The sequence below is a fragment of the Ovis aries genome, chromosome 2 (assembly GCF_016772045.2).
Source record: "Ovis aries strain OAR_USU_Benz2616 breed Rambouillet chromosome 2, ARS-UI_Ramb_v3.0, whole genome shotgun sequence".
In the NCBI taxonomy this organism is placed as follows: domain Eukaryota; kingdom Metazoa; phylum Chordata; class Mammalia; order Artiodactyla; family Bovidae; genus Ovis; species Ovis aries.
The window spans coordinates 163,651,130-163,677,943 of NC_056055.1; the positions used below are offsets into that span (position 1 = coordinate 163,651,130).

The 26,814-nt window shown below is 37.5% G+C and overlaps 1 pseudogene; it reads left to right on the forward strand.

Annotated features, from left to right (window-relative positions):
* Positions 1–215: 215 nt before the first annotated feature.
* On the forward strand, positions 216–2,476 carry LOC132659131 (craniofacial development protein 2-like; annotated as a pseudogene).
* Positions 2,477–26,814: the final 24,338 nt, after the last annotated feature.

Below are 26,814 nucleotides of genomic sequence, written 5' to 3' on the forward strand. Positions count from 1 at the left end.
ATATACAGATGAATTACAGTGTGAAAAATGTCGTTAGTGCCTTCTACTAAAACCTACTCCATTGGAAGATTAATGGCATCTTTCAGTTTAACTCTAAAACTCAAAAATTCTTTTAATTTGCACTTTAAATAACTTCTCTTCCTTTAGAACAATGTTTATAGTCATTGAATTTCAGCGATCTACTCAATGGATAAAATTCGAATCAAATAGTAGGAATGAGGGATAAAGGACTTCATGTATCTTGGAAAAACCAAGTAAGGGACCTCAGTTACAATGGTTTATAGTGATTATAACTCTACACTTATTTTTTTTTCCCACCAATGAAAAGTAGAATTATTATTTTCCAAAGTACCTCTGGCTGGTGGCAGCTGACATGAGAATCATCATTTCCTGGTTCTGGTTTGTTTAAAAAAGGCTTATAGTAGAGACATAGAAATAAAGGCACAGTGATTAAGTGCACAGAACAGTCACTAAATGACCTTTCATACAACCCAACTTTTCCTGTAACCCATCTTGTCACACTTTCAACTTTATCAGTGTCTCATGCACATCCTCCTACAAGTTTGTAAGATCTGCACATAATAGAAGATAATATTAATAGATCAACTTTGATTTAACTTTCTGGTATTCAAATGAATTTTTGCAATAGCATATGTCTTCTTTTGGCTTATTGAGAGTGGGAATGGGAAAGAAGAAAAGAATTACTCTTCTGCATACACAATGATACTGACTAAGATCTCAGTTCAGACTCTTCCATGAGAATATTACTGTCAACTTGCTGGATGTTTTACATTTAATTTTTTATTTCAATGACAGTTCTATGACAAACTTACTATCTATAAAAACTTCTATCACAAAATTCAGTATCTGTAAAAAAAATTAGCTATTACCATTTCACAGACTGAATATAACAGGCAAAATGGGTAGGTATAGCCTGAACTAAAATTGAAAGTAATTACTGAAGATTCTCAGTGCACAAGTACTTCTGTAGCCTCCCCTGGGGATTCTTAAAGCCTATCTGAATTGACCAAGACTTAGAAAGTTAGTTTCCAATCTGAGGTTTTCCTAATCCTAGGTATCCAATGAAAGTTTAGGGTTTTTCCTTTTTTTTTTTTTTTTTTTTAAGAATTAGCGAGTAGTCATTGTTAAAATTACACCCACGTTGAAGGTCAGGAACGGTGGTGGTAAGGAGATATCCCTCGTCCAAGGTAAGAAGCAGCGGCTGTGCTTTGCTGGAGCAGCCGTGAAGAGATACCCCACACCCAAGGTAAGAGAAACCCAAGTAAGATGGTAGGTGTTGCAAGAGGACATCAGAGGGCAGACACACTGAAACCATACTCGCAGAAAACTAGTCAATCTAATCACACTAGGACCACAGCCTTGTCTAACTCAATGAAACCAAGCCATGCCTGTGGGGCAACCCAGGATGGGTGGGTCACGGCGGAGAGGTCTGACAGAGTGTGGTCCACTGGAGAAGGGAATGGCAAGCCACTTCAGTATTCTTGCCTTGAGAACCCCATGAACAGTTTGAAAAGGCAAAATGATAGGATACCAAAAGAGGAACTCACCAGGTCATTAGGTGCCCAATATGCTACTGGAGATCAGTGGAGAAATAACTCCAGAAAGAATGAAGGGATGTAGCCAAAGCAAAAACAATACTCAGTTGTGGATGTGACTGGTGATAGAAGCAAGATTCGATGCTGTAAAGAGCAATATTGCATAGGAACCTGGAATGTCAGGTCCATGAATCAAGGCAAATTGGAAGTGGTCAAACAAGAGATGGCAAGGGTGAACGTCGACATTCTAGGAATCAGCGAACTCAAATGGACTGGAATGGGTGAATTTAACTCAGATGACCATTATATCTACTACTGCGGGCAGGAATCCCTCAGAAGAAATGGAGTAGCCATCATGGTCAACAGAAGAGTCTGAAATGCAGTACTTGGATGCAATCTCAAAAATGACAGAATGGTCTCTGTTCATCTCCAAGGCAAACCATTCAATATCACAGTTATCCAAGTCTATGCCCCAACCAGTAACGCTGAAGAAGATGAAGTTGAACAGTTTTATGAAGACCTACAAGACCTTTTAGAACTAACACCCAAAAAAGATGTCTTTTTCATTATAGGGGACTGGAATGCAAAAGTAGGAAGTCAAGAAACACCTGGAGTAACAGGCAAATTTGGCCTTGGAATGCAGAATGAAGCAGGGCAAAGACTAATAGAGTTTTGCCAAGAAAATGCACTGGTCATAAGCAAACACCCTCTTCCAACAACACAAGAGAAGACTCTACACATGGACATCACCAGATGGTCAACACCGAAATCAGATTGATTATATTCTCCTCAGCAAAAGATGGAGAAGCTCTGTACAGTCAACAAAAACAAGACTAGGAGCTGACTGTGGCTCAGATCATGAACTCTTTATTGCTAAATTCAGACTTAAATTGAAGAAAGTAGGGAAAACCACTAGACCATTCAGATATGACCTCAATCAAATCCCTTATGATTATACAGTGGAAGTGAGAAATAGATTTAAGGGCCTAGATCTGATACTTAAGAGTGCCTGATGAACTATGGAATGAGGTTTGTGACATTGTACAGGAGACAGGGATCAAGACCATCCCCATGGAAAAGAAATGCAAAAAAAGCAAAATGGCTGTCTGGGGAGGCCTTACAAATAGCTGTGAAAAGAAGAGAACCAAAAAGCAAAGGAGAAAAGGAAAGATATAAGCATCTGAATGCAGAGCTCCAAATAATAGCAAGAATAGATAAGAAAGCCTTCTTCAGCAACCAATGCAAATAAATAGAGGAAAAGAACAGAATGGGAAAGACTAGAGATCTCTTCAAGAAAATTAGAGATACCAAGGATACATTTCATGCAAAGCTGGGCTCGATAAAGGACAGAAATGGTATGGACCTAACAGAAGCATAAGATATTAAGAAGCGGTGGCAAGAACACACAGAACTGTACAAAAAAGATCTTCATGACCCAGATAATAATGATGATGTGATCACTAATCTAGAGCCAGACATCTTGGAAAGTGAAGTCAAATGGGCCTTAGAAAGCATCACTCCAAACAAAGCTAGTGGAGGTGATGGAATTACAGTTGAGCTGTTTCAAATCCTGAAACATGATGCTGTGAAAGTGCTGCACTCAATATGCCAGCACATTTGGAAAACTCAGCAGTGGCCACAGGACTGGAAAAGGTCAGTTTTCATTCCAATCCCAAAGAAAGGCAATGCCAAAGAATGCTCAAACTACTGCACAATTGCACTAATCTCACATGCTAGTAAAGTAATGCTCAAAATTCTCCAAGCCAGGCTTCAGCAATACGTGAACCGTGAACTTCCTGATGTTCAAGCTGGTTTTAGAAAAGGCAGAGGAACCAGAGATCAAATTGCCAACATCCTCTGGATCATGGAAAAAGGAAGAGAGTTCCAGAAAAACATCTATTTCTGCTTTATTGACTATGCCAAAGCCTTTGACTGTGTGGATCACAATACACTGTGGCAAATTCTGAAAGAGATGGGAATACCAGACTACCTAAACTGCCTCTTGAGAAATCTGTATGCAGGTCAGGAAGCAACAGTTAGAACTGGACATGGAACAACAGACTAGTTTCAAATAGGAAAAGGAGTCCTTCAAGGCTGTATATTGTCACCCTGCTTATTTAACTTCTATGCAGAGTACCTCATGAGAAACGCTGGACTGGAAGAAATACAAGCTGGAATCAAGACTGCTGGGAGAAATATCAATAACCTCAGATAGGCAGATGACACCACCCTTATGGCAGAAAGTGAAGAGGAACTAAAAAGCCTCTTGATGAAAGTGAAAGAGGAGAGTGAAAAAGTTGGCTTAAAGCTCAACATTCAGAAAATGAAGATCATGGCATCCAGTCCCATCACTTCATGGCAAATAGATGGGGAAACAGTGGAAACAGTGTCAGACTTTATTTTTGGGGGCTCCAAAATCACTGCAGATGGTGATTGTAGCCATGAAATTAAAGGACGCTCACTCCTTGTAAGAAAAGTTATGACCAACCTAGATACCATATTCAAAAGCAGACTAAGGTCCGTTTAGTCAAGGCTATGGCTTTTTCTGTGGTCATGTATGGATGTGAGAGTTGGACTGTGAAAAAGGCTGAGTGCCGAAGAATTGATGCTTTTGAACTGTGGTGTTGGAGAAGACTCTTGAGAGTCCCTTGGACTACAAGGAGATCCTACCAGTCCATTCTGAAGGAGATCATCCCTGGGATTTCTTTGGAAGGAATGATACTAAAGCTGAAACCCAGTCCTTTGGCCACCTCATGAGAAGAGTTGACTCATTGGAAAAGACTCTGATGCTGGGAGGGATTGGGGGCAGGAGGAGAAGGGGATGACAGAGGATGAGATGGCTGGATGGCATCACTGACATGATGGACATGAGTCTGAGTGAACTCCGGGAGATGGTGATGGACAGGGAGGCCTGGCATGCTGCGATTCATGGGGTTGCAAAGAGTCGGACACGACTGAGCAACTGAACTGAACTGAACTCAAGTAGTTCTTAGGTCATGTATGTCTAATGATGTCCTTTGAAACTGTGAAGAAAAGTTAACTAGTAGATATTTTCAATACTCTATTATTCCAATTTTACACCTTGTATATACAAGTTTCTTGTCAATCAGGAAGGCAGAGTTAGGTGTTACAAGGTAACCAACCAACTTATGTGGACAGATGACTTTATTTCACGATTGATTAAGAAGTATTCCGTTGTAATGAAAAATTAAATAGTACCTTTAAAGTGTTTAGAAATATTTTATAGCATGTTGATAAAACAATAATAAATATTTCAGAGTTCCTTAGCTTTTCAATACACTTTCCTACTTATCAATGCTTTTGAACTGTTCAATGATCCTTTCAGAAAGCTAAGGCAAATAGATTTATCCTTATCTCATGAACTAAAGAATCAAGGCTGTCCTAACACTTTAATCAACTTGCTCTAGGCATAGTTTGTAAGTGATTGAGTCTAAGCTTAAGTTCAATTTAAATTTAAATGTTTAAATAAAATAAACCCAATAAAAAATAAAGAGATAGCTGTTTTCTTAATGGAAGTTGCTTTCTTTCCTGTAAAACATTAAAAATAAAAATGGAACATATAAATAGTCATGCTGCTGCTGCTGTTGTGCTTGCGTCAGTCGTGTCCGACTCTGTGCGACCCCATAGACGGCAGCCCACCAGGCTCCCCTGTCCCTGGGATTCTCCAGGCAAGAACACTGGAGTGGGTTGCCATTTCCTTCTCCAATGCATGAAAGTGAAAAGTGAATGTGAAGTCATGTCTGACTCTTAGCAACCCCACGGACTACACCCCACCACGCTCCTCCGTCCATGGGATTTTCCAGAGAAGAGTACTGGAGTGGGGTGCCATTGCCTTCTCTGATAAATAGTCATATTAAAGCATTATAACTTTGCAATCATGAATAATGATAAAACATAGCACAGGCTATTAATTAAATAAAAAATAATGTAAGTTGGATTATCCAAGTTAGTAAAAAGTATTGTTTTTCCTAACAAATATTTATTATTATTTATAATTCTAAATGGGACCCACTAAAACCTTTAACTATACTTAGAAGTGTATGTAGTCACTTTAAATTGTGTGGTTATAATAGTATAAAAGCTTACAAGTATAAAAGGAAGTACCATGTCTTTTTTATTATCCTCATGTTTTATATTTTTAATTAATTTTTATTAGAATATAGTTGACTTACAATGTTGTGTTAGTTTCTGCTGTACAGCAAAATTCATATCTATTCATATATAAAATCTTCCCACTCTTTTTTAGATTCTATTCCCACATAGATCATTACAGAGTATTGAGTAGAGTTCCCTGTGATATACAGTAGATTCTTAATAGTTATCTACTTTATATATAGTAGTGTGTATATGTCAATTCTAAACTCTTAATTTATACCTTTTCCCCCTTACAATTTTTTTAATACAAATCAAAATTTTCTTGATATTTCCTTTTCAATTAGCACCTGAAAATTCTCTATTTTTAATTCAATATTACAAAATTACTGCTATCAGTAGGCTCAATGTATTCAGATTTTAAACTCAATCAATACAATATTTTTTTTTCTCTGCTATCTTTTTCCTCCCTTCTCCCTATGGACAGTGTAAATTTCTAGAAGCATACCTATCACTTGCATTGAGCAAAGGGCCATGGCTTTGGAGGACTTTCTCCATCCACATTGCCTTCAGTTCCCTGGTGGCTGGGCTGTCTTGATCTTGGCTCTCATCATGTGTTGGCATCCACTGATAATATCCTCCATTTGTGATGGCCTCTGTTCTGTCAGTCTGCACTTACAATTATCATCCAAATTCCTCTTCCAGTTGGCCAGTACTTCTAAGTCCCACTTGAACACTGACTGAAGGCTTTTTTAGTTTGTGACATCCCTCTGCTGTACTCTTCAGTCACTAAGTCAGGTCTGACTCTGTGATCCCATGGCCTGTAGCAGGCCAGGCTTCCTTGTCCTTTGCTATCTCCCAGAGTTTGCTCAAACTCATGTCCATGGAGTCAGTGATGCCATCCAACCACCTCATTCTCTGTCATCCCTTTCTCCTTCTGCCTTCCATCTTTCCCAGCATCAGGGTCTTTTCCAAGGAGTCAGCTTTTCACATCAGGAGGCCAAAGTATTGGAGCTTCAGCTTCAGCATCATTTCTTCCAATGGATATTCAGGGTGGATTTCTTATACAATTGACTGGTTTGACCTCCTTGCTGTCCAAAGGACTCTTGAGAGTTTTCTCTAGCACCGCAATTTAAAAGCATCAATTCTTTAGCGTTCAGCCTTCTTTATAGCTCAACTCTCACATCTGTACATAACTACTGAAAAAAAAAATACCTTTGACTAAATAGACTTTGTCAGCAAAGTGATGTCTCTGCATTTTAATACTCTGTCTAGGTTTGTCATAGCTTTTCTCTCAAGGAGCAAGTGTCTTTTAATTTCATGGCTGCAGTCACCATGCACAGTGATTTTGGAGCCCAAGAAAATAAAGTCTGTCACTTTCACTTTTTCCCCATCTATTTGCCCTGAAGAGATGGGACCAGATGCCATGATCTTAGTTTTCTGAATGTTGAGTTTTAAGTCAGCTTTTTCACTCTCCTGTTTTACTTTCATCAAGAGGCTCTTCAGTTCCTCTTTGCTTTCTGCCATAGGGTAGTGTCATCTTCATATCTGAGGTTATTGATATTTTTCCCTGCAATCTTGATTCCAGATTGTGCTTCATCCAGTCTGGCATTTCTCATGATGGACTCTGCACATATAAGCAAGGTGACAATATAAGCCTTGACACACTTCTTTCTCTACTTGGAACCAGTCTGCTGTTCCATGCCCAGCATTGAATCCCCATTTTACATCGGGCACTATTGCATGGATATAAATAGTAAAGTGAAGTTGCTCAGTCATGTCCGATTCTTTGTGACTTTATGGACTGTAGCCTACCAGGCTCCTCCATCCATGGGATTTTCCACGCAAGAGTACTGGAGTCTATTGTCATTTCCTTCTCCAGGGGATCTTCCCAACCCAGAGATCTAACCTGGGTCTCCTGACTTGTAGGCAGATGCTTAACCAGGTCTAAAATATAATTTAGATCCTGAAAAAGTTCACAGTCCAGTCATAGAAATATCATTTCCATTTACTAAAGAATTAGATAATTAAATTCTGACCTGTAAGTTTCTAAGGAGAACTGTACAGTTGAAACAGGAGGGAAGGTGGCAGAGTACAACCTTTAAAAGATTGATATAGCTTCTTAGCTTCCCAGCATATGTGATACAATGGTTGAGGATCTGCCAGCTAATGCAGGGAACACTAGTTTAATCCCTGGACCAGGAAGAGTGTGGGGCAACTAAGCCTGTGCACCACAGCTTCTGAAGCCTGGGTGCATAGAGCTATGCTCTGCAACAAGAGAAGCCTCCACACAGAGAAGACTGTGCAAGGAAGCAAAGAAGAGCTCCCTGCTCACAGCAACTAGAAAAAAACCCACATGCAGTGATGAAGACCCAGCACAGCCAAAAGAAAATGATACAGGCATAGGACATGACAAAGACTGGATAGAACCAACAAGGTCCAAAATGATGGAATATTTGACTTCCAGTAGACCTTGAGCCTCATTATATGCTCACTGTAATATAATAGTGCATTAAATGACAAATCCATCAGTGCCAAGACAGTTCTGAGGCTAATTATAAAAGGCCAAAAAGTGGGCAGTGGCCCAGCTCCTGGAAATCTCCAACTTTTCCCCCCAAACAATTGGAATAACCCTCCCACTCATTAGCTTAGGAAATTACCCAGCCCATAAAACCTCACCTTGCCATATTCTGGGACCTCTTGCCATCTGCAATGGCCCACATTCTGTTTGTGGAATATATTTCTCTCCAAATAAATTCACTTCTTATCTATAAATTTGTCTCTGAGTTCTTTCTGCAGTGAGACATCACGAACCTCAAATTCACTGGGAACACAAGCATGTAGAATGTAGAATACAACTGATCAGTTTAATTTCTTAACTGATTTTGAGCGGAACTCACAACTCAAACCTCTATGGGTAACTGAGAGAAGTGAACCTGGTGAGAACTCTGATGCACTAGAGATCACAGGTCCCTTCTTGTCACGTTCTCACCGTCTTGCGTTTCAGAGTATTGCTAGGCAGAAATTCAAGCTCAGTATCACCTAATTACTAGCTTTTCTAATAATCTGAAAGTTAGAGTTATTGTGTGAAATCTCTCAATTTGTAAAGATGACAAATCAGATTTTTTTTTTTACAAAAAGATCATTTTGGTAAAATAAAATAATCATTACCATTGGTTTGTAAATTTTTTAAAACAAAAATTTACTCAAGTTTAGGAATTATAACATGTGATAACATTCTTTAGAACCAGGGCACTTACAACAAGCTTGATCATAATTGAACTTGTTTTGGGGCCCAGGAAAAGTGCTAAACTATAAATTCAAAAGGGAAACAATAAAAAGACAAGAAGAAGGGAGGAGAGGAAAAGATGTAGTTACAGGGGGTAGGAAAGAAAAAGCTAAGAGAGGGGAGGGGAGGAAAACATCCCTTTGTTCAGAGTCTGTGTGATGGCTACATGTTCACCCTCAAATTTGTTAAAAGAGGAAAAAAGTTTGTGTTAATTTTTTAAGGAGTCAATTAAAGAAGTACTCTCAACTTGCATTTTCTTATGAGTGGTTAACAGATGTTTCCCCAAGTTAGTGAGTTTACTTAAGTGTCAGAGGCTGGACATTTGTATATAAAATCTCTCTTTAGTCAAAAAGAAGCAAATTAGAGGAATCTCTTACCAATGTAAATATTTCAGACTGTAATAAGCTTCATAATGCCACAGCATAAAATGTTTGGCCTGAACACATTAACTTGTTCTCTCTCATTTCAGTAACAGTAGAATTTTCTCTTTTGAGTTTGAAATAACAAATCACACATAGCATAGCACAGAAATTCTCTAAATGTAGGAATCTTTTTAAACTCTGCCTGTTTAGCATGTGAACCTCATTCCTAAATAGTTAAAAGACAAACTATTAACTTTGCTCTCAACTTCCTTTGAGTCATGACTTGACTTTCAAAACATTTTGGTCAAGCAGACTCAAAGTCTCCTCGCAGAAGAAACACTGAGGAATCATGTACTTCTCTGGCTTTACAATTTCCCTTCAGGGCAGGGCACATCCAAGTGACCCTGGCTTTTGACAAACCTTAGCTGAACAAAATGTAACAAGCTTGTCTGTTTTAAGCAGAATTTTCTATTCTGACAGATACAGCTCAGGAGTATTTGATGTCTGCTTGCTGGTCATAGATAATGGTGCATCTTGGGACCATTGTCATTCCTGTCAATAAGAAGGCCTGGGGGGACATGAAACAAAGCTACCTTTTGATTCACCGTTTTTCCTTCCTTCCCAAGACATTTGTAAGCCTGTGGTCAGCTAGGTCATTTTATTTTATCCTGATGTGCCTTGATAATAGCATGATGCCTACAAAAATTTGACAGGCCATCGATGTCTGTTTCTCTGACTCCTATGTTGTTTTTCAGTCCTTCTCAATGTCAAACACACTTTGAAAGATACTGATTATGTTGGTTGGGATGTATTTGACAAGGCATCTATTCTTTGATAAAATTAAACTCCTGGGGGTTGATCTTGGAATTTAAGGTAATTTTTTGAGCAATGCAAGAGACTCTGTCATTCGACTGCTGGCACTCAAGAGATGTTTGAAAAACTGTGAATTCTTTTCAATTCAGATAAACCATGTTTTTCAGTATGAGTTTGGAAGACTGGAACAAGGGGAAATCAGTAATTGAAAAAGGATGAATTATGATTGTGTCATATTAAAATGGAATCTACTCTCTCATTAACTGAATTAATAAATTCTGATACAATATGAATAATATAATATCCAGGCTATTCAGATATCAAAAGAGGAGTTTACATACAGGTTAGTCTTAGTGAAGAGACTGGTCACTGTTTTCTATTCTTGAAAATCAGTTAGATGTATATGCTAAGAAACATGTATGTTTGTGTGTATGTGTGCACACATATATATATTCATACATGCATATGTATATAAAGAGCCTCCCTGGAGGCTCAGATGTGTAAAGAATCTGCCTGTAATGTGGGAGACTGGGTTCAATCCCTGGGTTGGGAAGATCTCCTGGAGGAGGGTATGGCAACCCTCTCCAGTATACTTGCCTAGAGAATCCCCATGGACAGAGGAGCCTGCTGCAGTCCATGGAGTCACAAAGAGTTGGACATGACTGAGTGACTAAAAACATGTATATAAAAACATAAGAAATACATACACATATGCAAATAAACATATATATTATAGAACATATATTATTAAAGAAAAAATATTGTATATAATGTGAATATCAAAAGAAATATGCAAACATCATGATGGCATGTTTTCAAAGATAATACTGTATCTTAGGGTTTTAGAAGGATTTTCACGTCTTGTTTCTGATCAGATTCTTTTGGTGTCATTCTCTCTGCTTTATAGATAAACAAAAAAAAGGTTTGGAAAACTTTAAGAAAACTTTCCCATTGACACTTAGAAATTGACAGGCTGAGAAATAAAACTAAGTACTTTGCATCAACTCCCTTTCAGCACAACACAATAATGTGTGTAAAGTTCTTGGCACATAGTAAGAGGTCAGTAATATCAGCTAGCATTGTTGAGATGTTGAGAAATTCCTGTAGTCCAATGAATTATTTCATATTTCCTATAGGAAAAGAGGGATTTTCTTCCTGAATATAGTCAGAAAAATTACACGTATGCATTCATATGCAAAAACCCAGTTTTTAGCACAATCACATCACAGTTTTCTCCATAATAGTTAGCTAAAAAAATCAAATCTAAGTAAGTATTAATTTGGAAGTAGATATTTGCTTAGGTTTCTGATGGAGAAACAATTTATTATTGACAAAAATTCAAATGATAGCTGATTCTTTTTCTCTTGTATGGTATCAAGGCCTTTGAATAATAAGCAGACAATCATTCTTGGAGGCTAAAAAAACATTTTAAATTATGATCAAAGGGATTTTATCTATCCTTTTTTGTATTATGAGACACTTTTTGTCTAATTATTACAGTAGTGAATTTTTCATATCATCACATTTTACAGAAGAGTCTCTGTGTGCTTTTGACTCAGTACTGATCTATAACTGTGTGAGAAGAATCTGCAGAAAAAGAACCACCAGAATGGAGCAGACACATCTGGTCGAGGAATGGGTCACGATCTCACAAGCTATCATGGTAAAAATCTTGTGAGAAATGAGACAAATAGAATCCTCACAGTGTTACATCGGTGGTGGGACAAAATTAGCCATGGACCAAAGACTTTTCTGTGCCTGTCCTGAAAACTTTTCAAAAGGATCCAATTTAGTCCAAGAAGTTAACTGGATGATGAATTATTTCCCATTACTTCCAACACTGTGTAGAGATCTGCAAACTGATAAAATGTCCCCATTTGGCACATCCTTTGCAGTACTAGGTATGACTTTCTCCCATTCTGCTAAGGCATTTACCATTTTCCACACTCCCTGTCATGAAATGGAACTGACTAAATGGTTAAAGATGTCTCCTAGTTTTGACAAAGTCAAGTTTTCATTTCTCTTCCTTGTTCTTGCAGTTTTAGGCTGAGTTTTGAAAAAGGAGAGAGAATAAAAATGCATTTTTTAACATATTGAGATGTATTTTTATTCCTGATTCTACTTTATCTCAACATTCCACACGATAATTCAATTTAGAGTTAGGTATTTTCACTTGTGCAGTGGAAGATGATATCAAGGTATTTTTACAGTCTTTGGAGCTAAGATGCTCTGGTCTTCTTCAAATCATCACTTATTCTGTTTCTAGTTTTTCTTTGAAATAATTACTATAATAGTCAAGGCTTTTTGAGCAACTTAACTGATAAAATTAAAGAAAACTGAGACAAAGAAAGCATAAGTAACTTGCCCAAGGTAACACAGTTTGTAAATAATGGCACTATAATTCCATTATAGTGCCCAGGTAGTTTGGCTATACATCTTCTAACTACTGTTCTATACAATATAGTAGAAATGAGAAGAAGATATAATTTACCCACACACACGTGTGTGTGCATGAACAGAATTCAATTTCTAATGTGCATTCTCTTTTCTTACTTTCTTACATACTAAAAAATAAATATAAGAATTTACAGGATACTTTGGGGGAAATAAACACATAACATTAAATTATATTCATTTACCATTCATGCTTTGAGAAGAAATGGCAACCCGCTTGAACATTCTTGCCGAGAGAACCTCATGGATAGAGGAGCCAGGGTGGCCCCAGTCCATGCAGTCTCGAAGAGTCGGGCATGACTTAAAGACCAAACAACAATAATGCATGCTAATCTTGTCTCTTTAAGTGTAAGAATCTACTATGAGGACCTTGAACTGTAATAGAGCACTGAGGAGAGAAGCTATCGCACAGCAGATACATTTGATAATGGCAGGGGGCAACTTGCCCAGTCCCCCAGATAATTCAATTGATTAGACTAGAGTATGGTCTTGAAGCATCTAGTAGAAACTTCTCCCTTTCTTTCCTTCTGTAAAGTATGAGTTTCTAGAAAATGCTGGGAATAAACTAATAAAATAGGTCTAGTCTCTGGCTTTATGAAGCTGTGTGGTGAGAGAAGGTTAGATAATCAACCAACATGCATGTATAATCACTAAAGTGGTCTCTTCTACAAAGGAAAAGTAGATATACTGTAGGAGTGTAAAACATGTTAGCTAACTCAGTCTTTTTTTCTATTATTGAAATACATTTGACTTATGATATTATATTAATCTTGGGTATACAACACAGTGAGTGACTCAATTGTTTTATACATAATACACTAAAGTTATTACATTATTATTGATTATATTATATGCTGTATATTGCTTCCCCGTGACTTATTTATTTTATAACTGCTGTCCATATGTCTTAATCCTTTACACCTATATTACCTATTCCCCCATATCCCACCTTTGGCAACCACTAGTTTTTCCTATCTATTTTGTTATATTTTTCCTGTGTTTTTTTTCATATATTCTATATATGAATGAAAACATACAATATATTATCTTTCTCTGTCTGATTTATTTCATTTTGCATAATATCCTCTAGGTTCATTTACCCTGTTGCAAATGGCAAGATTTCATTCTTTTGTATGGCTGAGTTGTATTTTGTTGTGTGTGTATCACAGTTTCTTTATCCACTCATCTATTGATGGACACTTCCATATCTTGACTGTGTAAGTTATGCAACAATAAACACTGGAGTGCATGCATCTTTTCAAATTAGAGTTTTTTTTCACTTTGGATAAAAATCTAAATAAGGAACTGTTGGATTGCATGGTAGTTCTGTTATTATGTTTTTGAGGAAACTCCACACTGTTTTCCATAGTGTCTGCACCAATTTAAATTCTCACAACAGTGCATAAGGGTTTCCTTATCTCCATATTCTCACCAACACTTGTTGCTTCTTGGTATCTCATTGTGGTTTTGATTAGCATTCCCCTCATGATTAATGACTTTGAGCATTTATTTTTCATGAAGGCCTGAGAAAGTAACATTTAAACCAAAAACAAACAAGCAAAAAGAATGAGGAGAAAACTCTCTTTTCATGGACTTGTGAGAAATGTCTGGATTCATATAATGTAAGTCAAGTATCAATAAACCTTTTAAATGTGGCTTTCTTTCCTTTAACACAGAGTTTTGGGGGGAAATTTTCAAATGAATTAACACTACAGTGTAATTTATGAAAGCTTTTATATGTTTTAGAAAGGTGACTTAACCGCTCTGAGATTCACTTGCTTCCTCTGTAATTGGTTTTAATAAAATTTCTCTCATTTTTGTTGAGAGGATGAAATAAGATACATTTCACAGTGAATGGGACAGTGCCAACACATAGCAGGAATGTATAACTGTTTAATTCTTACCCAATTAAAAAAATTAATCATTCTTTTAGTTAACATAAGAACTTGTCATCTCAGTCAACAAACATGCAAATAAACTATTATTTTCACCCAAACTACCAGAACAGCAGTCCTGTTATACAACAAGTCTCTATTTTACCAATGGCATTGGTGTTATTTCTTTATGAGCCATTTGTTTACTTCGTACTATCACGATTGATATTTTCACTTATCTTTAAAGGATGAGAGTGGAAAACTTAGGAAGGAATAATAAATTGAAGTAAAGAAGATCTGGAAGTCAAGAGTATAATCCAAGCCTATTTCTCTACGTTCTTGCAGTGCTATGAGTCTCAGATCAGGCATAGATCATTTCACAGCTTTTCTGATCAATTTAGGATTTCTCTTCGGGGCCTTAAACTCTGGTATGTTGCTCAGTTAGGCCTGACCCTCTTAGATCAGAGGCTCAGACTTCCCTGTATATTTCTAAGCCCACTCACATCTTCTATCCAGGACACATAATGTTCATTTCCTTGATTTCCTAGTTGTTTCTTCCATGTATGTCTTGTGACCCTCCGCCGCATTTACTTCCACTCTCACTATATACCCTATGTACCTGTGCTTTACCGTGATTGTGTTCATCTTTTGCAAGGTATTATTTTTCCAGTGGTCATGTATGGATGTGAGAGTTGGACTATAAAGAAAGCTGAGCACAGAAGAATTGATGCTTTTGAACTGTGGTGTTGGAGAAGACTCTTGAGAGTCCCTCAGGCTGCAAGGAGATCCAATCAGTCCATCCTAAAGGAGATCAGTCCTGGGTGTTCATTGGAAGGCCTGATGCTAAAGCTGAAACTCCAATACTTTGGCCACCTCATGCGAAGAGGTGACTCATTTGAAAAGACCCTGATGCTGGGAAAGATTGAAGGCAGGAGGAGAAGGGGACAACAGCAGATGAGATGGTTGGATGGCATCACCGGCTCAATAGACATGAGTTTGAGTAAACTCCGGGAGTTGGTGATGGACAGGGAGGACTGGCGTTCTGCAATTCATGGGGTAGCAAAGAGTTGGACACGAATGAGCAACTGAACTGAACTGAATAATAATTATCTAATGGATGAATACAGGTTGATATGTTAACATGAGCAGAGTGAAAGCTAAGTCAAATACATCTTGTAGTAGTAGCCTTCTGCTTAGTTTGTTTGTATAAAAGATTGCCAGATGCTGAGTTCAATGAAAATGGAATGATTTTGTCTGTGTATTAGCATTGGTATCTCTTTTTTTGTCTAATATTACATATGGTCTTTTATTGCCAGTATTTTTCATTTTATCTGTTACACCCATCCACATTATTTTTTAATAATCCTGGAAAATAAATTGTTATTGTTATTCAGTCACTAAGTTGTGTCTGACTGCAGTCCCACGGACTACAGTACGCCAGGCTTCCCTGTCCTTCACTATCTCCTGGAGTTTGCTCAAATTCATGTTCACTGGGTCTGTGAAAAAACTATCTAATGATCTCATCCTCTGCTACCCTCTTCTCCTTTTGCCTTCAATTTTCCCCAGTATCAGGGTCTTTTCTACTGAATAGGAGTTTGGTCAAATTCATGGCAACTGAGTCAGTGATGCTATCTAATCATCTTATCCTCTGCCACCCTCTTCTCATTTTGCCTTCAATTTTTCCTAGCATCAGGGTCTTTTCTAATGAATGTAAACATGATTAAGCAAAAAGAAGTGTAAAAGATCACATATTTGTTCAAAATTTTATGGGAAACCATTGCAATACCCGTTAGACTAGGAGTTTGGGAAATAACTATAACTTTTTATCATCTCAGCCACCTCCTTGGTGTTACTTCTGAAGCTGATTCTCATGAATTCTTATTGATTATTTAAAAACATTTCTTCCTGCAGCTCAATTCCAGAAAAATAAATGACCCAATCAAAAAATGGGCCAAAGAACTAAATAGACATTTCTCCAAAGAAGACATACGGATGGCTAACAAACACATGAAAAGATGCTCAACATCACTCATTATTAGAGAAATGCAAATCAAAACCACAATGAGGTACCACTTCACACCAGTCAGAATGGCTGCGATCCAAAAATCTGCAAGCAATAAATGCTGGAGAGGGTGTGAAGAAAAGGGAACCCTCCTACACTGTTGGTGGGAATGCAAACTAGTACAGCCACTATGGAGAACGGTGTGGAGATTCCTTAAAAAATTGCAAATAGAACTACCTTATGACCCAGCAATCCCACTGCTGGGCATACACACCGAGGAAACCAGAATTGAAAGAGACACATGTACCCCAATGTTCATCGCAGCACTGTTTATAATAGCCAGGACATGGAAACAACCTAGATGTCCATCAGCAGATGAATGGATAAGAAAGCTGTGGTACATATACACAATGGAGTATTACTCAGCCGTTAAATAGAATTCATTTGAATCAGTTCTGATGAGATGGATGAAACTGGAGCCGATTATACAGAGTAAAGTAAGCCAGAAAGAAAAACACCAATACAGTATACTAACACATATATATGGAATTTAGGAAGATGGCAATGACGACCCTGTATGCAAGACAGGGAAAGAGACACAGATGTGTATAACGGACTTTTAGACTCAGAGGGAGAGGGAGAGGGTGGGATGATTTGGGAGAATGACATTCTAACATGTATACTATCATGTGAATTGAATCGCCAGTCTATGTCTGACGCAGGATGCAGCATGCTTGGGGCTGGTGCATGGGGATGACCCAGAAAGTTGTTATGGGGAGGGAGGTGGGAGGGGGGTTCATGTTTGGGAATGCATGTAAGAATTAAAGATTTTAAAATTTAAAAAATAAAAAACTAAATTAAAAAAAAAACATTTCTGTCTACAACCTTGTCTATAGTTTATTCTCTAACAGCATCTCATAGGGCTTTTTCTTATATTCAGTAGGCTAAGGTTTCTCAACAATTTAGCATATGCAAACCATTTAAGAGATGTTTGGCAAAAACAACAACAACAACAACAACACCCAGTACCAATTTTATCCAAATTACAAAACAGATATCATGATGCAAACTTATTAAAATAAAGCATGATGTTAAAGGGCATCCCAGGTGGCACTAGTGGTAAAAATAAAACCACACCTATCAATGCAGGAGAGACATGGGTTCAATCCCTGTACAGGGAAGATCCCCTGGAGGAATGCATGGCAACCCACTCCAGTGTTCTTGCCTGGAGAATCCTAAGATTCCCTAGAGGAGCCTGGAAGGCTACAGTAGATTGGGTTGCAAAGAGTCAGACATGACTAAAATGACTTCGCATGCATGCACATGTATGATGTTAAATCATAGTATAATTATAAATAGTATTAATTATTAAATAAGAGAGCAGGGTTACTTGATTTTTGGTGTTTCACAAAGGTCCCTACATCTGGTCTGTTGATAGCGTGGGCCATTTGTTAGTGTCCAAATCCAGTTAATTTATTTTATCACTCTGTACTTTTTTTCAGCAAGGCAAATTTATCTTTTAATTAAAACTGTTTGGTAACTAATCAATTAACACATTTTTGTACATGTATAATTTGCTTAGAAACAATCTATAGATACATGGATACATCAAGTCCATAGGATATAGCAGACAGACAGAATTTATGACCCTTGAAAAATACATAAGTTAAAGAAGAAAGACAACAAATTATATATGTAATGAATAAGTATTAATAGGTTACTGAGACCATTAGAAAGTGATAGGTGCTATTAAATAGCAGAACAGAGTAATAGGGATAAAAAATGGTTTGTGTAGTATGTAGAGATGAGAGTTTCAAGGCAGTTCTCATGGACACAAGCAAAGCCTTGAAGAGGTGAGAGAGAAGACAAGTGAATACCTCTGGAGCAACAGTGTCCTAGGCCCAGGGGATAGCTAGAGAAAGGGCTTTGGACCTGGTGAGTCCAGAATGCAGTGAGGCTAGATTAAGAGGATAATGGGGAAAATAATAAGAGAATAGATATTTTGATGAAGAACTGACTTCTCCATAAAAACCAACTTTCAATGCAGTATGAAATATTAAACGAAGGGGCATATCCTTATTGTTTTCAAGATTTGGTGATGAAATATAGTACAATGATAAAAATCATAATTAGCAAGTAATTGTCATGAAAATGGCTATATTGAGAGATCTTGTAATCTTTTAACTACAGTTTTGTCAATTTGAGTTAGATGGTACAATACTTTTAGTATATGGACATCTTGCGAAAGTAGTAAGACCGTAAGAAGATGAAAAGAATGAACTTAATATGCTATTTAGTTCTATTTAGTACTGGATACATCTCTTGGTATTCTGTGATCTCATTTTTATAATACATAACTAACTTACTTTTTCCAATGGGTGAAGGATATAATTTAGTGATGGTAAAGATTTAAGAAAGAAAAGTGAATGTGATTCATACCATAGAGTCCTAAGCAATACTGAGAGCTCATCCTCAAGCTAAAAACATTCATATCATGTCCAGAAAATAATAGCCTTGTTATAGTCAAGATGTGTATTATATCTTTCTGAGCTTTCTTCTTAAAATCAGTCATTAAACCAGTCATATCAAGTACTTGTTTTCCTGCCATTTTCAGTGCCTAGAAAGGGCATATTTTTGTCTTATCATTGATGCACAACTTTCCCCTCAAAATAACATTTCAGGGTAAAAAAATAAATATACTTCCTGCCCAAAGACATGTATGTAATTATACATAATTGTGAAATTGTGCAGAATAACAAGACTGTACATAGTCTCAGTTTTCATAATTCTATTCTACATGGAATTAAGATTTTCAGGTACACCGTGAATGCAAATTGATCTCTGCAAATAAAATGATCACTCAGGAATGCAAACTCAGGAATGGTCACTTAGGTGTAAACTCTGGCCCTTCCTTTTCAAACATGTACTTCAGAGTCTGTGAGTTCTAATCTCAGTGCATTAAATCCATGTGATAGAAAAAGTACCCCTTTTTCTGAAGCATTATGTTCTAGAGTGAACAAAAGAGAAACCTTCTTCTTGAGACTTACATGTCACATTTTCATACACTGAGCCTCAGTGTTTTCTTCAAGCTCTAAGAAAGGTATCTGATAGTATACATTAATAACAGTAATTATTCCTTCAAACTATGTTTTATTGGATGATACATTACCTACCCAAAGGGGCAGGTGACAGAGAATATTTTCCAGTGTTTCATCTGGTATTCTCACCTGGAATAAGTTTGTCTTTAACATTTTTTTTCTAGTTTATGAGAGGTCACTGTGCTCTGTTAAAAAAAAACAAAAACAAAAAACTGTGAATGTATGGAAGGCATCTTGTCCATGTTTCATAGCAGACAAGGCAGTGAGTATTAGAGACTGGAGAGTTGGTAGTTCAATAAAATCTGATTTTTCCAGCATACATCATCACAATTCCTACTCTTTAGCTTTCCATTGTGTGTTCTTGAGAAATCCATCAGACTTTCAGAATAAGTTATTCTAGAATCTAACAGATTTCCAGTTTTCTGACATCAGTGTCCTATTCATGGTATGCTTTCTCATATTTATTACTTTCTTCCCCACTTTTAGGTATCAATTCTCCACTTTGAATCATTGATCTGTTTTCCTTAATTGGTGATGCAAAACAGCACAAGAATAAGAAAAGGCAAATTTTGAGAAGGAGACTTATAACGTCCTTTATATGTGAAATCTAAAAAGAAATGATACAAATGAACTTACAGAACAGAGATTCATAGACTTAGAGAACGAACTTTCGGTTGCAGGGGGGAAGGATGGGAAGAAGGGACAGTTACAGAGTTTGGGATGAATATATACAAACTGTTAAAATGGATAACCAACAAGTATCTACTGTATAGCACATGGAAATCTCCTTGGTGTTCTGCTGCAGCTGGGATGAGAGCGGAGTTTAAGGGAGAATGGATACATGTATATGTATGGCTGAGTTCCTTTGTTGTTTACCTGAAACAATCACAACATGGCTAATTGGCCCTTTTGTTTTTGCTTAGTTGCTAAGTCTTGTCCCATTCTTTTGCAACCCCGGGAGCCAGGTAGGCTCCTCTGTCCAAGGAATTTCCCAGATAAGGATACTGGAGTGGGTTGCCATTCCCTTCTCCAGGGATTCTTCCTGACCCAGGAATTGAACTTGCATCTCCTGCTTTGCAGACAGATTCTTTACCACTGAGCCACCAGGGAAGTCCAATATCCCAATACAAAATAAAGAGTTTAAAAACAGAAAAAGAAAAAAAATTTTAAATTTAACAGTGATACAGATAAGACACGAAAATACCTCAGTTAAAAGAAGTTGAACACTATTTACTAAGTACTGATTGAAAGCATAACCTTTGCAGAAAATGGTGATCATAAAAATATAGATATTAAGAACTACTGACTGGCTTTTTTGCAGAAAACTTATTTGTGTCATTGTACACCTTTAACTGCATTATTAAATTGTCAAGAAATGTTAGCATCACTTAAGAGGCCACTGGGAATAACCATGGTCAATACTACAAATTTGAGGAAAACATTCTATGCTTTTGTTGGACTAGACCCTTCTGCATTACTGAATAATGGCTTACACACACACACACACACACATGCAAACAGACACGCATGCACACACACACACACACGTATGTATGTATTTCTGATATTGTTGTCTCAAGTTGATATGCCTCTCTTCCCTCTTCTATTTCTTTTCTGATAACTAGAATTCATCATAATCTCCACAGCCAAGTTCAAACTCCATTTTCTCCATGAATTCTTCTCTATCTTGCTTGTTACTTCCAAGCAAAAACAAAACCATTCCTTGTATGCATAGCAAATAGTTGGCTTTCCACTCACCATATTTTGCAGCGCTTTCTTCCAGTCACCTTTAGGGTAAGAAAAATCAGTTTTTCAGTGTTATAGTTAATTACCTATACAGCAAGGACCAGAGTTGAGATTTGTTAACTCTCAGTTCATAGTCTATCTACTATACAAAGCTGCCTTTAAATCTCCATCAAATGAATATGCATTCTATTTCTATTATTTTTATGTTATTTTGTTATGACTTTTCTGTTCCAAGATTCCCTCAGATTGTATTTTGCCACCAAAAAGTAGTATTTATTATTGTGTCTTGTGAAGACCTTATCAATACTCAGCAATAATGTATGTCTGCGTGCATGCATATTAAAGTCACTTCAGTTCAGTTGAGTCACTCAGTCGTGTCCAACTCTTTGCAACCCCATGAACCCCAGTACACCAGGGCTCCCTGTCCATCACTAACCCCCGGAGTCCACCCAAACCCATGTCCATCGAGTTCATGATGCCATCCAATGATCTCATCCTCTATTGCCCCCTTCTCCTCCTGCCCTCAATCTTTCCCAGCATCAGGGTCTTTTCAAATGAGTCAGCTCTTCACATCAGGTGGCCAAAGTATTGGATTTTCAGCTTCAACATCAGTCCTTCCAATGAACACCCAGGACTGATCTCCTTTAGGATGGACTGGTTGGATCTCCTTGCAGTCCAAAGGACTCTCAAGAGTCTTCTCCAACACCACAGTTCAAAAGCATCAATTCTTCTGTACTCAGCTTTCCTTATAGTCCAACTCTCACATCCATACATAGCCACTGGAAAAACCATAGCCTTGACTAGATGGACCTTTGTTGGCAAAGTAATGTCTCTGTGTTTTAACATGCTGTCTAGGTTGGTCATAACTTTCCTTCCAATGAGTAAGCATCTTTTAATTTCATTGCTGCAGTCACCATCTGCAGTGATTTTGGAGCCCAGAAAAATAGTCAGCCACTGTTTCCACTGTTTCCCCATCTATCTAACTCTTTGTAACCCTATGGACTATAGCCTGCTGGGTACCTCTGTCTATGGCATTCTCCAGGCAAGAATTCTGGAATACGTTGCCATGGCCTCCTCCAGAGGATCTTCCCTACCTAGAGATCAAATCCATATCTCTTATGTCTTTTGCATTGGTTTCTTTACCACTAGTGCTACCTGGGAAGCCTAAAGTATGGCTAAACAATGATAAAAGCGAGGGTGAAGACTGAAGTAGAAGAAAGATGAGAAGGAAGGAAGAGGAGAGGGAATAAGAACCATAGAGCAAATATTAATGCCATTTCTTATAAAGAAAACATATTTCAAGAATAAACAGAGGTTTCCTACTCCTCCCTTTGACTTGGAAGTAGGGAAGGAGGAATTAACAAATTCACAGACCAAGTAGTGTTTGTCACCAACTAGGAATCATTGTTAGATGCATTTAGCTTCCTAATCACATCAGTGGGAATGAAGGGAAAATATTTGGCAGAGAGAGCAATGTTAGTAAATAGTTCTCAAAGCACTAAGAGAAATGGTTGCTTTCAATCAAAATCTTCTGAACATCACTCAAGACAACATATTGTAGAACAGTGGCTTGAATTCCTTATACTTTCTCAAATTCCAGTTGTCCGTGTTTTCTTATTTATTCCAAATATGAATCTCAGAAATCTTCCCTTCACCACTGTGATTGAATTTGTTATGTTTAGATTTATTTTCTTCACTTATAAGTCTTCATTACATTGCAAACTCTACAGTGGAAGATTCTAATTAATTTCAATCTGGCCAGGCTAGGCAGTTGCTTGATCCTTCACACATGGCACTATTCACCCCGAAGAGCTGGCTGAAAATCCAGGACTATTTCATGTGTTTTGAACAATGCAAAACTAGGGGACTGCCATCTTTGCAAATTGTATGTACTCTGGAGTTTACTTTGAACTGACAGTGTTTATCTTCTGCATTTGCAGAAATAAACAGAAAAAAAACTTTAAATACTAACAGTTGCATATGAGTCTTGATATTCCTTGGCAACTAATCACAACTCCTCTGTATGAATCTACCCATTACATGTAAATATTTGACAAGAAACCAAAATATAACTATCTGAGCTTCTTATGCATTTAAAGATTCCCACATAAAGAGCCAGAAAGTAGACTAAGAATAAAACATCAATGAAGAAAAAGGGCAATGGATTATGAGGTTCACCAACCAATATGGTGGCACTCTTAATGGCCAACTATGTGCACTGCTAATGGGGAAATTCTGTATCAATGGTTCTGTATCGATGAGAGTTAACATATTATGTACTATAAAGTTTGGAAAAACACAAGTTTTATTCAAGCTATAACAGCCAAGAAATGATACAAATAAACCTTTCTTTGTTATTGATACTTTTCTACATGTCCATCTTTGGTTTTATAGCACTAAATTAGTTTTAGCATCACTGTAGAGGACTTTTATAGAAAAAACAGAACTTGCATTCAGTTCAGTTCAGTTCAGTCACTCAGTCGTGTCCAACTCTTTGTGACCCCATGAACTGCAGCACACCAGGCCTCTCTGTCCATCATCAACTGCCTGAGTCTGGTTTGGTACCCAAATCCATGTCCATTGATTCAATGATGCCATCCAACCATCTCATCCTCTGTCATCCCTTCTCCTCCTGCCTTCAGTCTTTCTCAGCATCAGGGTCTTCTCAAATGAGTCAGCTCTTCGCATGAGATGGCCAAAGTATTGGAGTTTCAGCTTCAACATCAGTCCTTCCAGTGAACACCCAGGAATGATCTCCTTTAGGATGGACTGATTGGACCTCCTTGCAGTCCAAGGGACTCTCAAGAACTTGCATTGGAAAGGGTTAAAAGATAGTAAAAATTGCAAACTAAGACCTCCCATGCTAAATCCAAATTGTGTGTTATTCAGCTAACAGACTGACAAGTTTTATTAAAAAAAAAAAAATCCACACATTTAAACTGGCCTTGAACCAACATAGTTATCAAAATCCCCACACCTTTTGTCATGCATCTCACTTGAATTCCTTAGATGCATTATCTGCATGTCTTTATTATTTATGAGGAGGGAAACTGACAGAAGACAATTAGCATGCCCCAAACCATGCAGCTAGTTAGCAGTAGAACTGGGCTTATAACTTAAAGTTGCTGGTTCTCAGCTCAGAGATTTTCCTGTATTCTAAAAGTTGAAATGTGATATAGTATTGCATTGTACAGGATTATTACATGAATTGGATTTCTTTCTCAAAATACTGGAGCTCTCAGGTTATGTTTGTGCATATTGGTGGAGGGATTCTCAGAGAATGATGAATCTGAAGTCCCAGAGTGCACACAGGGTTGCAGCTTGTCTCTCGAGTCAAAGGGAATAATAAGATACAATTACACCTTACAGCTATAGCTCTCTTATTACCAGAAATGCCACTGAACCATAGAGAGGGTGAATACTTTCAGTTATATCCACCCACAGATTTTCATGAGAAATATACAAGATACCATGATAGACAACAGTAATGTATAAATGCGTTTGCTTTTTTGATGGGAGAAACTGGGAAGTGAATTTACTAGCACTCAAAAAAAAAAAAAATCTAGTGATATAAAAGGAATATCCAGTCTGTCATTTCATGAATATGAGGGACCATCTAAATGATAAAGTGATTCAAGATTCATTTCAGAGAAACATAATTGGTGAATACCAAAAGTTTCTTTGCTCCTTTGGTTTGGATTTGGTGCTTTAAACTGACAAAGTCAAATTTTAAAAGGGTGCTTCCTTTAGCATAACATGGAGTTAATTAGAAAAATCCCTTACCCATCACACTTTCTGGAATGGTGAAGGCAGCTTTTGGAAGCAGAAGCACACTATAAAATGTTCTGTTCCTCTAAATCTATCCTGCGGTATTAAAAGTTTCTCCATTGGATTTCCGTCTCACTGGACTTTTTTGGCATAAAGAAGTGTTTATAAAGTATAAAGTTGCAAATGATAGACAAGATGCTTTAGTAATCTGCTCTATGTGCCAGGCTAACAGTGGACTGTCAAGGCCAAACATTTCCCTGCAGATGATTCATTGACAAGAGCAGCCAGTACAGACACAGAAGAATTCAAACTTTAAAATCTCTAGACCCAAAATATTTCACCAGTGAAAATTAGAATTTACATTTCTGGGTGTCTTTTTCTTCCCTCTTATCATCACCAACTAATGCTTATTTCCCTCCTTTCCCAGAAGTTTATGCCACTGTTTGCTTAATGGTGTATATATATGTTTTCATAATAAGTGTATTGTCTCTTTGTATAATTATTATGTGTGATTAATTCTACATGCTCTGGAAAACTGTTAGGTTTTATTTAACCAGAGGGAATGTCTTTTAAGTCTTTGTGTTATTCACATACAATGCAAGTTGACAAGAACTGTGAATGGAGTAGAGTATGATAAGTTTTCATTTAAAAGTCTGTGCTGAAGTAGCTGGAAAGATGGCATTATTTTCCCCTTTAATGACCATCCCTGGGGTGACTAGCCAGAACAGAAGAATTTTCCATGTAACACAAACATATTTCAGAAATCAGAATAACAAGAATATGTTATTTTATAACAGGATAAATTGAAAAATATAATATTGCTTCTGACAGTGAAATATGGATGAGAGTATTATCAAAAGTATGTATCACATAACGCTTGGTGCATGGACACCAGTCTAAAGACTATACTATTAGATACTGGTAAATAGATGCTAGAGGTGGAGAGATAAGATACATAGTTAGATTGATAGATTAATAGATATAAAGATACATAAGACAAAATGACAAAGAGGGAGAGAAAACTATTTTGATGAAAGAGGGAACACCCCCACCCCAATTTTCAGCTTATGATTTGCAAAACTGTCATAGTAGGCATTTGGAATTGACAAAGACAAAATGCCACTTTCCAGATTTCTGTCCAAAATTAGATGGACAAAGGAGTCATGCAAATGGAGGCCAAAATATCAGCTTTTGTTCTGACCAAAGGGGAAGTTTATATCTTGTGAATCACAGTCAGACATAGAGTCTGCTGTAAAGCTGAGACCTCATTTCAAAATCTTCTGAAGACAAAATCTTTGTCTACAGCTTACAGAATTGCAAAGGAATAAATGAGAGTCCACATCTCAGTAAGAAAGGAAGCAGAGAGCTTAATCTTCAAGTACCCATTCAGTTCAGTTCAGTTCAGTTCAGTTCAATCGCTCAGTTGTGTCTGATTTTTTGCGACCCTATGAATCGCAGCACGCCAGGCCTCCCTGTCCAGCACCAACTCTGAGTTCACTCAGACTCACATCGATCGAGTCGGTGATGCCATCCAGCCATCTCATCCTCTGTCATCCCCTTCTCCTCCTGCCCCCAATCCTTCCCAGCATCATTGAAAAATGAGTTAACTTTTCACATGAGGTGGCCAAAGTACTGGAGTTTCAGCTTTAGCCTCAGTCCTTCCAAAGAAATCCCAGGGCTGATCTCCTTCAGAATGGACTGGTTGGATCTCCTTGCAGTCCAAGGGACTCTCAAGCATC